This window comes from Sinohyriopsis cumingii, chromosome 18 (assembly GCF_028554795.1).
Source record: "Sinohyriopsis cumingii isolate HCF-2022 chromosome 18, ASM2855479v2, whole genome shotgun sequence".
Lineage (NCBI taxonomy): Eukaryota > Metazoa > Mollusca > Bivalvia > Unionida > Unionidae > Sinohyriopsis > Sinohyriopsis cumingii.
In genome coordinates, this window is record NC_142978.1 from 71,614,637 (window position 1) to 71,631,183 (window position 16,547).

The 16,547-nt window shown below is 35.0% G+C and overlaps 1 long non-coding RNA gene across 1 annotated transcript; it reads left to right on the forward strand.

Moving 5' to 3' along the window:
• The first annotated feature begins 2,662 nt into the window (after positions 1–2,662).
• On the forward strand, positions 2,663–12,798 carry LOC149776945 (uncharacterized). The gene is made up of 2 exons (XR_016416271.1): positions 2,663–2,865; positions 12,383–12,798. It is a non-coding gene; the product is annotated as an uncharacterized LOC149776945 (long non-coding RNA).
• Positions 12,799–16,547: the final 3,749 nt, after the last annotated feature.

The window sequence follows — 16,547 nt, forward strand, 5'->3', positions numbered from 1 at the left end:
TAAAGAACATATGATGCCTCTCGGCCTTCTTATGTGGTTGATATTACTAAATATTAGGTAAATCTTTAAACGTGTTCTTTTTAAAAACAACTAAACATAATTTGTCCAGATATGACAGATATTAGTCTGGCATGAAGAATTTCAATTTTATATAAATGATAACGATCTGTCATCAAGTATGGCCCCGTTACCAAAAAAACGCAAATCTTCCATTTACTTTCTTTCCATTATAAACAAAAGAACCACCTAACTGAAGTTGACGAAATCAAGGCATGAAAGATTCAACGGCTATCGCTCTGCCATCAAATTTGTTTGCCATTACCAAAAATATAAAAACCATTAAGATACTACCTATTAAAGACCAATCAACATATTGTAACCAAATTTGATAGAAGGCGTTCTGGAATAAACGGCATTGATATTATACAAATAATGCTAATCCGATATAAAATATGGACACCGTTACTAAATATACCAAAACTTTTTTAACAACTTACTCTTGATAAAACGCTCATCAAAGTACTACCAAAGTTGGTACTTACATCCAACTTTGAAGGCATTTAAAATGTTATACAACTGATGCGGTTCCGCCTTCAAATCTGATCACGTTGCTTAACATATAACATGTCAACATCATTATCTCAAACAGCACTGCAAAATTGTATCAGCTTTGACAGAGAACATCCTGGCATACAAGCTTTGAAATGCTGGACAGGTTGCGACGATGTGCCATTGAATATGGATCATCAGCGCTGGAAAAATTTCTTCAGAAAACACTATAACCCTGATTAGTTGGTCAACTGCTTTTGCATTTACCTATTTGGCAGCCGTCAGACAGGTGAGTGGCATTAGTTCCCCTTGGGTCGCTTGTTCATGGTTGGTTTGTTTGCTTGTTTTGCTACTTACTTGGTTTTGTTATTTATTTATTTTTAAACACCTTTCCGCGTAAATTTTAATCATGTCATTTTGGTTGAATATGAAGGCATGTACCGTTGCTCTAGAACTTGTAACTTCGGACAGATAAGGAGATAGGAAAGTTAAAAGACAGGTGGATATATACATATGCAGATCCTTCAGTTTTAATGAGAATGATGTTATAGTAACTATGCTGTAGACAACAAGCTATTATGTGTTCGAACCCTTCCCCCCAATTAGGACCAAAATCCCGTAAGGTCCGTCGTTTAATTAGTTTACAGATTAAGGACATGTAATGTAGATGATAAAGAGTCTGTGAGGAGAATAAGGGAATAATTGAAAAGGAAGATTTCATTATAAAATGAACGTAACAGTCATAGCTATTGATATTTCGATAGATTATTAGTGTTATTAGAAACGAATAGATTGGCGAACACCTGCCTTTCCATATGTCCTTGGGCAGTCAATACATTTACCTGTACTGAGGCCACACACGTTATGTCCCCCCCCCCATATACACACCAGACACTGTATATACTGTATATTCCATAACATTTTGGACATTTTAAAAAACAAGGTATGGCAATCAAAATGGGCAGTTGTGAATTTGGAGAGTTGATTTAACCACCCCCTCCGTCTCTCTCTCTATCTCTCTCTCTCTCTCTCTCTCGCACGCGCGCGCGCGCACACACACACACACACACACACACTTTCTGTTCATTTGTCTCGGCGAGCAATCGAACGCATAAGAGACAGCCTAAATGAATCCTTTGGTGAGAGATAGACGCGTGTTCGGCGTTGAATATATTTGTTTTTAGATTAAATCCTGAAAATTTTAAGATATTATAAGCGATTTTTTTTCTTCATTTCAACCTAACATGGAAGTAATCATTAAAATAAACTTTGACCTAGAATAGATTCACCCTCATCGTTATTTGTGTTTGTATGATCTTGTGTGCTCTAACATTCTTTGCATAAATAGTATCTGTTCTGATACTGTAAGAGCGCGCCCCTTTTCTATCAAACCGCATATGATTTTTTGCAATGACATGCATATGTTATTATTGTGAAATGGTGAAATACATCGCGTGAAATGAACGGATATAACATAACGAATAGTTTAAAAGAAAAGTTTTATTAAACAGGAATATAGCACGTAATATATTAGGAAATTAATATTTGTAATAGCACTTTCAGGAACTAAGAGTTCGCATAACACCTGGCTCTGTTTATCCCAGGACAGAAATAAGCATTACCTGGAATGAGGTCACACTAGATCAGAGAGAAAACTGTGAAAATATATCTTTTCTTCAACGTTTCCTTCGTATTAAAGAATAAAATTCAGTCTTTGTACTGTTCCTTATACAATCGTATATACAAAGGACTGGCTCTAAATTTTAATGTCAAAATCCGTGAGAACTTTCAATAATTATTTTTAAAAAATTGCAGGTATTACTGTTTGATATTGTATCATTGTTGCAACGAATACATTATATTATTTTTAAAAAATTGCAGGTATTACTGTTTGATATTGTATCATTGTTGCAACGAATACATTATATTATTTTGGACGCGTATAATACTCACATGATGTCAATCCTGACCTTGAACAAAAATAATGCAAAGATTTGTCTGCTCGACTAGATGTTCTTAAAACCGCAAATTACCGTAGCTGTAATTAAATGCATAACGTATCTAACTGTGGAAAACTACAAAGAAAGCCGATTGGACGCCCGTTTTCCCCAGCTGTGCCCCAATGTCAACTGCTGCAGTCGTTAATATGTTGCCACGTGGCATGGCGATATATGGATAAAATCCTCTATTTCAGCCTAATAAAATCCGTGGAATGGGTGGAACACTTGAATCAGACTTACACAGACAAACGGAACTTCAGTGAACGAAGCAGACGAACTAACTAATTGGGCATTTACATGTTCGTAAAGTTTAGAGGTGAGTCGCATAGTTAAGAAGATTTTAAAACCATCTTATTCTGAAATTGAACTTTATTTTTAAATAATTTAATTTGCATCAAGTTCATTGTACCAAACAATTGTTTGGGAAGTGGGTGTTGGGTGGTGGACGGCAGTTTCAATGTGTACGAATATTTTAATGCATATGTTTTCCTAATACAGAGAAATTTCTAACTTTCATCCCAGTGAATGATTGGGTTATACCCTTCATAAATAAATTTAACAGAACTGAATTCGTTGACCAAATCGTATAAATAATAGAGAATAACTAATTATATGAATCTGCAATATTTGTTGAAGACGTCGTCTTAAAAGGGTTGGGATATATTATTATTATTATTAGTAGTAGTAGTAGTTAGAACTGCACGTTCCATTCTAGGTACTGATATAGTACATTTCAGTTAACCAATGATTAAAAAAGCTTTAGGAGCTATCGAGTGCCCCCACGTAAAAATCTTCTTTTCTATGTTCAAATTTTGCACATACATTGTAATGTTCCGTATGAAGATCATTACAAAACAGTTATTAGGTTTAGTGAGATGTACACACAATAATTTCAATTACGGATACTTTAGAAGATCGACCTTTTAAGCGAAGGTACTATTTAGTAGCGTACGTCAGTTGATAAATTTTCGTCCTAATTGGCTAACTATAGAAATCTGCATTGGAACAGAATGCATGCTCTCCCCTGATTGCCATACTTGACTAAGCTTGCCATGATTGCCTAAGCTTGATGTATATATAGCTGGTTATACTATGCCGATCAAATACTACTATAGCAGGGGAAAAAATCATATGGAGGAGGTAACAATACAATTTTATTAAACAATGGTTTAAGATTTTGAATGTCAGATTTATAGAAAACACTTTAAAATCATGCAATCGTTTCCCTGGTGTATCTAATTTGGCTCTACTTTCTTATCATCTATTGGCTTTTAACACGTATCCTTGAATCAGGTATTAGGCGATAGGAATATCTTACTACGTGTTTCGAGGCAAAAACTTACGAAAAAATATGTGTAAAAAATGGTATTATATTATCCGATTCATTAATGGCCATATTATGCATACATATTTAAGATTTTTGTTTAACTTGTATATAGATAGTATCACTACGTAGAAATTCAGAACAGCTTTATCTGTATAAAGAATATCTTCCAACCGTTAGAATACGAAACTGGCAGATTAACAAACTCTGTCACTCCTCACAAAACAGATACTGTAGATACACTGCATAATTAGGATGGGCATCATTTTGTACGTGTATCTTGTTTAGATGCGAATCGGAGAAAAATACCAAATAAGACATATGATTTTGATTTGATTCTCCGCAAACAGTCATTATTGGAGAGTAAGCATCTTTGCTGACAAAACTTTCATATATATAAGAGTGTGTAAAACGAAACTTAATCTGTACGTTTTTTCCATCCAGGTACAGGCATGCTCTCTCTCTCTCTCTCTCTCTCTCTCTCTCTCTCTCTCTCTATATATATATATATATATATATATATATATATATATATATATATATATATATATATATATATATATATATATATATATATATATATATATATATATAAACGGATGCGTTCTCTGCTGTCCAGATTAAAAGTGTAAGTCACCTCGATGCCACATCATGTTCTCAGGGGCGTTTCTTATATCGTTCTCCATGGTGGCAAGAGACAGATTGTTCCTTTTGTACCCAGTGGCGTCACTCGGGTTGGTGTCACCCAATGCAGTAGCTCATGGTGTCACCCCCATGGTCCTCCTTCCGTAACAGACCATACAGAATCCGTAGTAATGTCATTTTGGTGTCACCCCCTCTGATGGTGTCACCCGGTGCAGTCCGCACCCCCCGCATCCCCTTAGCGATGTCACTGCTGTGCCTGCTAGTCATGTATTTAACTATGATCGGTTATCCGCTTATGAAATCCGACTAGACCGAGCAGTGTGTGCTCTGTAAAATTTGCAATTTTTCATTTTGGTGTCACCCCTCTGAGATGGTGTCACCCGGTGCGGTCCGCACCCCCCCCCCGCACCCCCCTAGCGACGGCACTGTTTGTACCTCACTCAGAAATAGACCGTAGGTATCACGGAAAAGTCCTGGTGATAACAGACTGCAGTAAAATAAGAATAATTTAAAATTAAGGATACAACTAAAATACTAATCGCTGATTTTTGTAGCAATGTTTGTACGATTCTGATGAAGATATTAATGTTAATTCCTTGTACAATTCAAAGCTTTTGTACTCCTACCCCTCTTTTATAGTCTTCATTTCTGATATGTAAGGGCTATTTTAATATTTTCCTCAAACAACGTGTAGCAAAACGATAAACAAATTAAGCATTATGAATTACTAAAGTTCGCTGCTATTATAACAAACAGTCATGCTTTTCGATAACCATCAGCCTTCTAGATTTTGAAATAGTTACATTTGTAGCAGGCAAACATAAATACGTATATCACTCTGGCCATTCGTTTGAAGCTCAGTGTCTGCATTGATTCATGTGCTAGTCTAACCTTGAAAGCAGTGACGAAACAAACCAATCCATTTTCAAGTCCAACTAATAATAAATGTTAACCAAATTACAGATTTAGTTTAATTTTCAATTTATAAACACAAAGTTCGTAATTATATGGTAGTAGGGTCGGTGGGATACGAAACTATCCATTGAGACCTTAATATGTGGAACATTCCGACATGTCAGCCAACCTTTCGAAGGATACAAAGGTCAGTTTTCATGCACATATTTGATACCGCAAATAAAAATAGTTATTTGACCTGACAAGTCAAGAGAAGCCCATAGCAGAAGAAGCTTCTGCACACATGTCCCACACGTGCAATTTACATGCCTGAAGGTCATTTTGTCACAAAGTTATGATCACACTGCATATGCAAGCCATTTCCATATGTGATAGTTTTGAAGAAAAATCGCTTATTGAACAGCTTTTTGCGATTCAGAATAATTGCCTTCTAGGTACTATTGAGATATAATATTTGCCTTGAACCACCGTGTCTACTGCCATGTGTGGATAGCTCTGCCTCCTCGTCGACGATTGCTTTTTCAGTGTCTAAATATAGTGTAACTATGAGAGATGTGTATGCCTCTCATCAATCTCCAGAACAAGACAAACCTGAGATACCTAATTCACAACATATTTTTATATGTTATTATTATACAATACTTTGCAATGAAAAATTCCCAGTTACCTTAGAAATTCCATATATCTACACCTATAGTTAGCTGGTTTCTTTGGTGTTAAATGGCACATAAAGATTGCAAAGGTTTTATTGTGCTGAGTCAATAGGTAGTTCCCGAATGTCATCAGCATCCATTTTTGTGGTAAGCTAGCAGATTTACCGTTGATTATATATGGTGTTTGGAAGCTAAAATAAATTCATTCAGTCTCAAGAAACTGTTACAAAACATATATAAAATAGAACGCAATCAAGCTCTGTGTTAGTATCTATAAATGTAACTTAAAAGTTGATATGGTTCAATGCGGCTTGTTAAAAATGACCAGTTTTGGCGATCGAATGTAGCAGAAACTGCCAGATTGTCCCTCATCCAGGTAAAATGGTCAGAAGATCGTCTGCAAGTAACCTTATCGGGAAGCATCTATTGCAGCAGGGTGTCTTGCCCAAGGATGAATCAAGTCAGCTGACATGGTTTAATCTGGGCTGAAATCGAACCCACACCAGTCTGGTCGCATGTCTGCACGCTAAGCTCAAAGCCACCGCTGTTCTATTCATTTGGCTTATAGCCCAGGACCGACAAGGGGGAAAGGGGGGGGGGAGGGGGTCAACCGGGAATATATCAACGGGGCCCGGGCCGAACAACACTTTTTAATTATATTACATCGATTTTTGTTTGAACAAGAACTAGGAGAGGCCCAGGTGTTTATTAACTTAGGGCCCATGATTGCTCTCTACGACCCTGCTTAGGCCTGGCATGATATAATGTTACACATGAACTACTATGAAATATTATGAACTACTCCCACAAAAATGGCTACAGTCCGGGAAACAACGAATCTGACTGAGTCGAAACAATTAAAAATGTTGTTTAGGGTTTAACGCCATTTTTCAGCAAAAGATAAGCTCTACATGGCGGTCAGTATAACCTGCGGAGGAAGAAACCGGCAAGCCTCGTTACTTGGTAATGAAAGATATATACAACTGGTCTGTGTGTGTGTGTGTGTGTGTGTGTGTGTTGGATTTTTAACGTAGCTTTAAAAAAATGCAATCATGTCGCTGTGATGTCTGCGTGTGGCAGTTTATAGTTGTGTCTAGCACTGGGGAATCATGCCGCAAACATGTAGCATCATCTCTCTCTCTCTCTCTTTATATATATATATATATATATATATATATATATATATATATATATATATATATATATATATATATATATATATATATATATATATATTGTGTGTCTGCCTGCCAACCTACCTACCTACCTACACACACACACACTCGCACGCACGCACGCACGCACACACACATACATACATACATACATACATACCTCGGGGTTTAGAATAGGCCCGATGCTCCTTCGTGCATAAAAGGCAAGTGTTGGAATCCGGAGCCGCATTCGCTCAATGATTTTTGTGCTGAAATCGCGTACTGTCATACTACACAAGTTAACAAATAAAACTGGCCCGTTAAAGTTGGTATGGGTAGCACGATGTGATGGATATATGAGGAAATTCATTTTCTGGCTACTCACTTCATGGTGACATCCAGTGTTCTTAAAAAATCAATCAGCATGTCTAATCTCATCTAAACACATCTAATAGATTAATACTAATTATGTCACGACCGTTTCATGAGGTCGATATCTAATATTGACAGGTTGACCGTCCAGATGTTGCAAAAATTCTTACTTGTAGTCCGCATTTAAAGGACGAAACATATACATTATTATTACAGTAATGCGATTTTGATTGCTGCATAACGTCGAGTTGTCAGCATCAGAATATTTGGGTCATTATAAGACGTGAAGTATCGAGTCATGAATCGGATTTTCTGATTCTGGCAACGATACGTGATCAAACAATCATAATAGATATGCTCACATAATTTTGCTTTTGTTATATACATATCAATTTTCAGATATTTTAATGATATTTTGGTTTAGTTATTGTGCAGTTCCCCACAATCTGCAACACATAATATTTTGACAACTGAATGATTCGGGAAGTTTTTTCTCTCCGACCCCAGGATAAAAGTGGGAACGATATCATCTGTAGCGTATCAATGTAATTCACCCATCAGCTTGAACAGTTTTAATTACCTGAGAAATCCGCAACGATGAAATAAATTCCGTACAATGCGGTAAACCAGTATATATGGGCTTTCTTTATTGACGCACTCCGTTATTGCTGTTTGACAGACTTAGATTTTGTCTTGATCTAAAAATATAATGAATTAAATTCAAAGGTAAAATATTGATACGTGAGACATAAATGAGAGGAATTCTGGGTAGGTTATATTGACAAATCTGATCATCTTTAAAGCCCATGTCAACAGTATTGACAATGCGTCGCCAGAATTGATGAACTGAAAGGAGTGATGACGAGTCAGCAATATTGACTATACGTCATCAGAATTGATGAAAGAAAAGGAGTGATGACGAATTAACAGTATTGACAATGCGTCATCAGAATTGATAGATTAAAAAGGAGTGATGACGAATCAACAGGATTGATGACGAATTAACAGGTTTGATGACGAATCAACAGGATTAATGGAGATTTAGCAGGAAATTGTCTATTTACTTCTAAGCAGAACTGCTAATTTTGAAATATCACTTAATGATTAAGTTCTAGAAAAAAAACATTTATGAACAAAATAAACTTGGTATCCTCTTTCCATGCTGCGACATACATTCAGCTGTGTGAAATTTGAATCTTTTCATTTAATTTACACGATATTTTTTATTTTTTCCTCTGTCGCCTACACACGTGTTTAATTAAATGGACAGATAAATCAATGTCCTTAGCGATACAAATACTCCAGCACTTTAATGACAATAGTTAATTGACACTATGATATAATGTGAGTTTATTTTCAAAAAGGAATTAAATATTCAGGTTTTCTTTACAAAGTTTCTAGAGATAAAGGCTTCTTTGAAGTCTTAAAATAGTTATTCAGATATTGGGTGACAAACACTTAGACCATAATAAAATTCATAACCTTAACAGTAATGTCAAAACGCTTAGCTTTAATAATCCTTCAATGAGATGTAATGGGTCAACTGTATTGTTTAATCTATGACCTCACGCAAGTATCTGACAATACTGATATGATTTTATATGCAGATAAGCTTTAAAATGGAGTAAGGCATAGATCTGGCAGCAACTTGGGTGTTACCTTTACTCTGAGATTCTATCAGGGAAACTGGTGAGAGAGAGAGAGAGAGAGAGAGAGAGAGAGAGAGAGTATACATAGCTAACATGCAGAGATTGCTGTTATTAAATAGAATGCAATGTATTTCCTAATTTTTACGGACAAGTTCATAATTTTCTTTTTTTCCCATTGGCATATTGGCTACGTATCGTATTAATCGTTGAAATTCTTAAATTTCGACAGGATCGTTGAACTTCAAAACTCTATAACATAAACTCTACAGTTCCGTTTCATGTAAAACTTTCAACAAGTAAACATAATCTGAAATCGATACAAAACATCATTATATGGAGAAAGACGTCATGTCTAACCGAAGACCAGCCGTCATACTATTTCTTTTGACCAATTTGAACCAACACTAAGTTACACAAAAACTACGCTTATGATACCTTTAGAAGTTCGTCATCAAGCAGACAGTATGTTAACCCACACATTTGTTTTCTCTCCTGCTAAGTCACGCGAGATTTGATAAGTGCACGCTATCTCTTTAGGGCTTTGCGATGTACTTTGAGACGTTCCAATCCGTGTCTTTACAATTCCTTACTGAATTATTTATCATCAACTGCAGTTGCAACCCAAACTAAGATTCTAAATTAATTTTCATAATTAATTTATACGTATTAGCAGCTAAGCATGTATATTTAAAAAAATAAATTCATTCTTTTTTATCCAATATCTTAATTTTATATTTTATCGCCCGTTATTAACGTAATGAAGTATAAGAAGGCGCATATCTTTTTAAACGCACGCATGTATGCATTCCTGAATTGTAGCTTGTGTAGTTGTTTGTTTTTGCCTTGCATGAGAAAAACGAAACAAAATCAGATCAGAAAATCCGTTCTTTTCTTATTTTTTTAATTTTTTGCCCTTAGAAATATTTATTTTCAGTGGCATTTTTTGCTTTCTCAACGTCTGAAAACCATAATTATTTAGTATGTCAAAAAGTTTATAAAACAAAATTTATTCCTAAATCCATTCTTGTGAATTCATCTGAGAGTGTCACGTGTTTGTGAATGAGCTGAAATATAAATAATTTGAAAGTGACTCATAGATTGAAAGTGGGCGTTTGAAAATAACATTTGCATAACAATTCTGAAAAGTAACAGTGGACCTGTTACATACACTGTAGCTGAAACGAATAATATAAACTTTTCCGTTAATAACGTAGCACGTTTCTTTGATCGCCGCGGCTAAGATCAATATTAGTCACGTGATTATCTGACAGCTGTTCATTATACATGTATCTGGATGTTATCCAGATAATAAAAATTCATGGATTGATATATATTAAAACCCTAACACCCATGTGCGTGTTGCATTGACGATATAACATGAGGTCTGTATACAATAAGTGTATTACGAACCGTTCTAAACCTCTCTGAAACATGTGAACAAACTCGCCAACTGAATGATTTTCGAATACTATCTAATACTTTTTGTGCGTTTTCATCTTTAAGTTAAATTTCGTCTCCTAGAACTAGTTAACAAATGTATTATAGTCAAATATTTGCCTAAGAGTGACAGTCAAAAGCAGCCGCAGTTTGCAGTCAGTCAGTCTTAGAGACTTGGTTGGTTTTTTTTTGTGTGGTTTTTTTGTTGTTGTTGAGGGTAAAGAAGAATAAACATTTATATCTGTGTGTATACCGTCTATACTCGCTTATAAATCAAGTCAAACTACAAACAACAAAGACCCAGATCTGCCGTAGCATATTGCGCATGCAGAGCAGGGTATGTGTTGTTTGTTTTACTGATTAATCCTAACAAAACTGCATATACCCAAATCTGCTGGCGCATAACGCGCAGTTTGCAGTTTGACTCAACTTATAAGCGAGTATATACGGTTAGCTATTACAGTAGGTACGTTGTACATAATTGCTGACAGTCATTCCGTAGTGAAGGTTCTTCCCGATTCGCTAGAGATCTGTGAATATTTTATCTTTCAACATGAGAATATTTTACGTGGTCCAGCCATGTCTAACTCAAAGCCCAGCATCATTCTTTTTAAACAGGGTGGCAGTAATCAATTGCCTTCGTGCTGCTAAAGTACTTCGCATGTAACGCAACAGCTGGAACAAACTGGGCAAATCGCACTTTCCAGTGGCAATTACTTCATTTTACAACAATTGACACACACCTTGAAACAGCAGATCGTTTATCATAGCAATTAGTACTACAGCTGTGGTCGGCGTTTAATGAAATTGTTCAGTCTTTTCAATGCATAAACTGGAATAAAACAATTTTAAAAATATCAAATGTAAAGCTAAATTTAATTAGGTGAAAGAAAGGTTTCCTATGTGACACTGGATTGTTCACTTCAGTTGAACGATCCAAAATTATAGAAAAATGAAAATCAAAATGTCATTTTCTTCAGATACAATTGTTTTTAATTCATAAAAATGCACAAGCTCAGGGAGGTGTATATATATATATATATATATATATATATATATATATATATATATATATATATATATATATATATAGATACATATATGGTCCGTAACACGATTTGGAAAATAAGACCTTCCAAATAAAGGGAAAATATGTTAAAAATTTGTTAACAGGAAATCAAATAAAAAGACTCGATTTAACGATCACGGCAGGGATGAAATTACTAAATGATGTTTGATCTTGATACAGTGATGGATAACACTGTACATAGTCTCAAGTGCTGCATACTCTCATTCTCCAGTGATTCAGTCAAATTTGCATGTCGCACTCCGAGGCAACAGCTGTCACGTGCTGTGGGGGTTTATGATGTGCTCCAGATTGCCCGTGTCAATGGTCCGTATCCATATTGACATATTCTTTTGTCTGATGCTACAACATCGGATTGCATATCCCAAGGTGGGTGTTTTATATGCAGTTCAGTTGCAGAAAGTATTGACGTAATCGACCAGTTCACCCTCAGATTTCAATAGCTGGTAGGGATCCTCCGTTGTTCTAACATTGCCCTCTCCTTATCACTCACCTTTTCTTTAATTTGTTAAATAACGAACAGCATAACGGACAGCCCCTTGCTGTTCATGCAAAGTAACTTTTAATGACATTTCTGTTTCTTTCTTTTTATTTCAGATGCAGATTAAAACAGTGACAGACGTCTTGTGATACGCCAGTGAAATCATCTAAAGTTTGTCTAACGAATGCTGCGAGCAAGCTATAGTCAGGTCATCGCAAACACCGAATGGACATTGTTATCAGCGCGTCCTATGGCTTCACAAATTGGAAATTATGGGTATCTTTGGAAATGAGCTGTCTGCTGTGTCCGAATGAAAGACTCTGCCAGTCATCCTACGAGGATCGGTGGGACTTTCGTTCGCATGCAGCAGACGGTAAACCATCCTACCCAGGTCAGCCAATCAGCGTGGATCTAAATGGCAGTTACAGTTATTTTGTTGCTTGGAGAAAGTATGATGTCAGACGTGATTTCTTGTAAAATTCCATATTACTTTCAATACGATCAGAAATAAATACATATGTATTGTATATAATCTAGTTTCCTATTCTGATTTAATTTTTCAATAATTTGAATTGAGCGTTAGTTCAAAGCTGTATGATTTAATGCGGCATTGTAAGATCAGAATTTATAAAAGTTGATGTTCTCTTTTTATCTATAGTTCCTGATCTCATTTGTTTTCATTTGTGGGTGGGTGTTTGTTGACTTATTCGTTTTTGTTTACACCATTGGATACTTTGTTGAAGAAAGGTCACGTCTGTACATTTGAACTAGGAGGATATGTAACACGTATATATTCACAACTGCTTTACCAAAGTTTGAAGTTAAACGAGCCGATCAAGAAATCAGCGACACAGTCGTTCTTTCAAATTGCATGACGATAACCGACACCGATTGACCAGACTTTCAAACAATATAGCATGTCACTTATTCCATTTTTTCATTAATTTACCGTCACTAATCCCATTCTTTCAATGACCGGTTAATAAAGTACATTCTATTATATGAAACAGATGATACTGGTTATACTGGTGCAATAACGTGCGAACTCTCGGTGAATGAGTCATGAATATTAATTGCCCGTCTGCACGTTGACATTATGACTGACTTCGGTATGAACTCTTCCGAACACTTGGAATTTCGCCCAGTACTCCCCAAACCCCCGCCATACCCCTCCAAACCGCGTATTGAATTTTTTTTCTTCTGCACTTAGAATTACTGCTTGGCACTTATTCACTTCGTTCATGAGATCATTACATTTCTAATAGTACTTGTTTTCTTTCTTGTCCATCCTCGTAGATAACTGCCGCGATGAAAGAATTAGTGACCTCAGCGATTAAAAGGATTTTTAAAAATATATTTCCGATAAGTGTTATTAACAATTGAAGGTCAAATTGCGAGACATAACTAAAAGTAATAATTACAATTCATTATTCTTATAGGCATGTGCATACTTACTGAGTACATACAATAACTCGTATGGTTGTCAAATGCTAAATGTACAACTTTAAATAAAAACTCAAAAATAATCGATAACAGCCGGCTGGAATGAAGAGGATCGACACATTAAGGAAAATACTTTATAAAACAATTACTGTAAAGATAATAATCTCTTATTTTAAACGCTTCATAAATAAACATAGTTAGTGAACATATTGTGTTCTAATTGCTAAAAGTTAACAGTTGAATGTACTTACACGTGCATGGTTTGTTCCAGAAGTTTATTTTAATTGAGTTTGCACGCATTTCTTTTGTATATTTGGCACAATTATAACAACTGTCAAATAGCATATACTGTCTGACACTTCTATCTATTATATTGTCTTCACATCCCCATGTTTCATTTCTCTACTTGGAGAAGACATTCGGAGCCTTGTCGAAGCTAATTTAAGTTTATGGTTACACAAGACTTTGATAATAACCGTCGAGGCCGAAGCCAGTTCTAATCTGTTTATATAAAGACAGTTTATCAAACTTTGGTAATATAAAGAGACAGTTTATCAGAATTTGGTAAGTTATTGTTTCAGTCTGATAGAAAGGCATCTGTAATAATATGTTCAAAAACCGGAATAAACCTTGAAGCAATTTACAGAATGGGGAAACATCCAAACTTGACCAAAGCCTAAAATATTTGAAGTATCTTTTAGGAGTGTAACCCATATAATATTATTATTAATTTACTTTCTATGAAAAACATTCTACACGCAGTAGTCAGTATAATACTTACAGAATTTATAATTCTAAACTAATACCTAACTAACTTAATCGACCTCAAGAATTTTAGTGGGATTCTTCCATGCTCACCGAATACAACGAAGTTAGAAGTATATATTTTTACAGCTAACAAATATTTTAAAATCTTTGTTGTACGTGTTCAGTAGCGTGACCCTGTTAAAAAAATCAACAATTGCTGCATATTTTAAAAATGAGGCAACGTATACTTAGAAACATTCAAACATTCATTAAAAGTTAGGCAACATTTGACAAATGACAAATAATCATCGCAATTACCTTCAATGCTTTATCAGCCAATGTTTGTTGAGTTTTCGCAAATTTTCCATTGCTCACGAAAATAAGTCTATGGTAATCAAATGTTCCATCACTTCAATATTATGCCGTCTACATTCCATCCTTCGTCCTGTCTGATTGGATCACTTTTTGTAGAGACCATAATTATAGTTTTCTCAAAGTCAATGTTCAAATTCCATTGATTACAGTTCAAATTATCCACGAGCTTTTGTAATCCCTCACTGTTTCCAGAAAGAAAGAAAAAAACATAAATCGTCAGCAAACAGCAACAAAACAAAGACAACTGGTCTAACTCTATTCGGATATCTCCTATGGAGTCTGATATTTCCAGAGCTTTAATAAATAACGAAAATAGTATAGGTAATAAAGCGTTACCTTATATCAAACCTATTCTATTCTCAAAAAGGCATTATGATTACCCCAACGCGAAATTCATCATAATTTTAAAAAAATACATTGTTACACAGTACCATGTTCATACAATGTTGAGTTTCTAAATGTTAATATAAAGGTGTGGAAAGGATAGTAAAACCACTGAATAGTTAATCCCCTACCTACCCAACATATAGGTTATTACGGCGGAATAGAGACGCGAGAAATTGAATGTACCTAATATTTGTTAAGGTAATATGAAGCCTCAATGTCAGTAAATTTCGGATGTCATTAAGGAGATGATGCAAATTTGCAGGCAATAAAATAAGTTGTTTGTACTTGCTATGAGCAAAAACCATGAAAAGGAGTATACTTCATTTGCTAATTTGTTATTTTTGATGCTTTGACATTCTCAAAGATACCATATGTATTAACCTGAGATGAAATTGTAAATTTGGTCTGTTATCCCTAAATGTTGTTCATTCATAAAATCCAATATGATTTAAGGTTTGATTGGAAATTTAATCTAGCACACTTGTTCATTCCGTATCGGCTGTTATTATGTAAGGTCATGGTCATCTGACGTAGCAGATGGAACTGACTAAAATTGAACAAGAATGTTGTAAATTAACTAAATGTGTTGAAACCGTCGGTAACCATTGCCTGAGATATAAAGTATGAAGTTTCTGAATAAACGTAACTGTGACAGTAGTCATTATGTTTGTATGATTCTGTACAGGTTATGTATTATGGGGCGATGTGTGAAGCAGCGAATGACAGGAAAGTACGCGCTACTTAAATTGAAATGCATTGTTGATGGAATAAGTTGATTTGATGAAAGAAACGACCAAATTGGAATTATAATAATTAAATGATCATGGTTGGGCATTTATCGATGTGTAAATTTTACCTAATCACTCACAAAGTTAACATAAAGTCCTTCGCAAAGTTAACATAAAGACCTTCGGACTTTATTTACGTTGTGACTGATTAGGTAAAATTTACACATCGATAAATACCCAACCATGATCATTTAATCCTATAATACAAAGTTTATGAAAAATATGGCATGTAAACGTTTGATAAATTTCAACATAAATTAAAATTGGACGGTCTCTTTGTGCAGGAAGAGATCCCACTGAAAAACCTTTGTGAAATATACCGCAGTATTAGTGCCTTATTGCATGGATTGAAACACAAAATTTTACCCATTTGACGGGTACAGATTCAAATCATGGACTTCTACGGAAGATATTAACGTTGCACTTTTATTCCTACAATATTCTTACAATTAATCTTGCATCCTTAATTTCAAAGACATCTAAATGAGGATAATAGAGTTATACACTCGAAAAAGAAACAATATAATATAATATAATATAA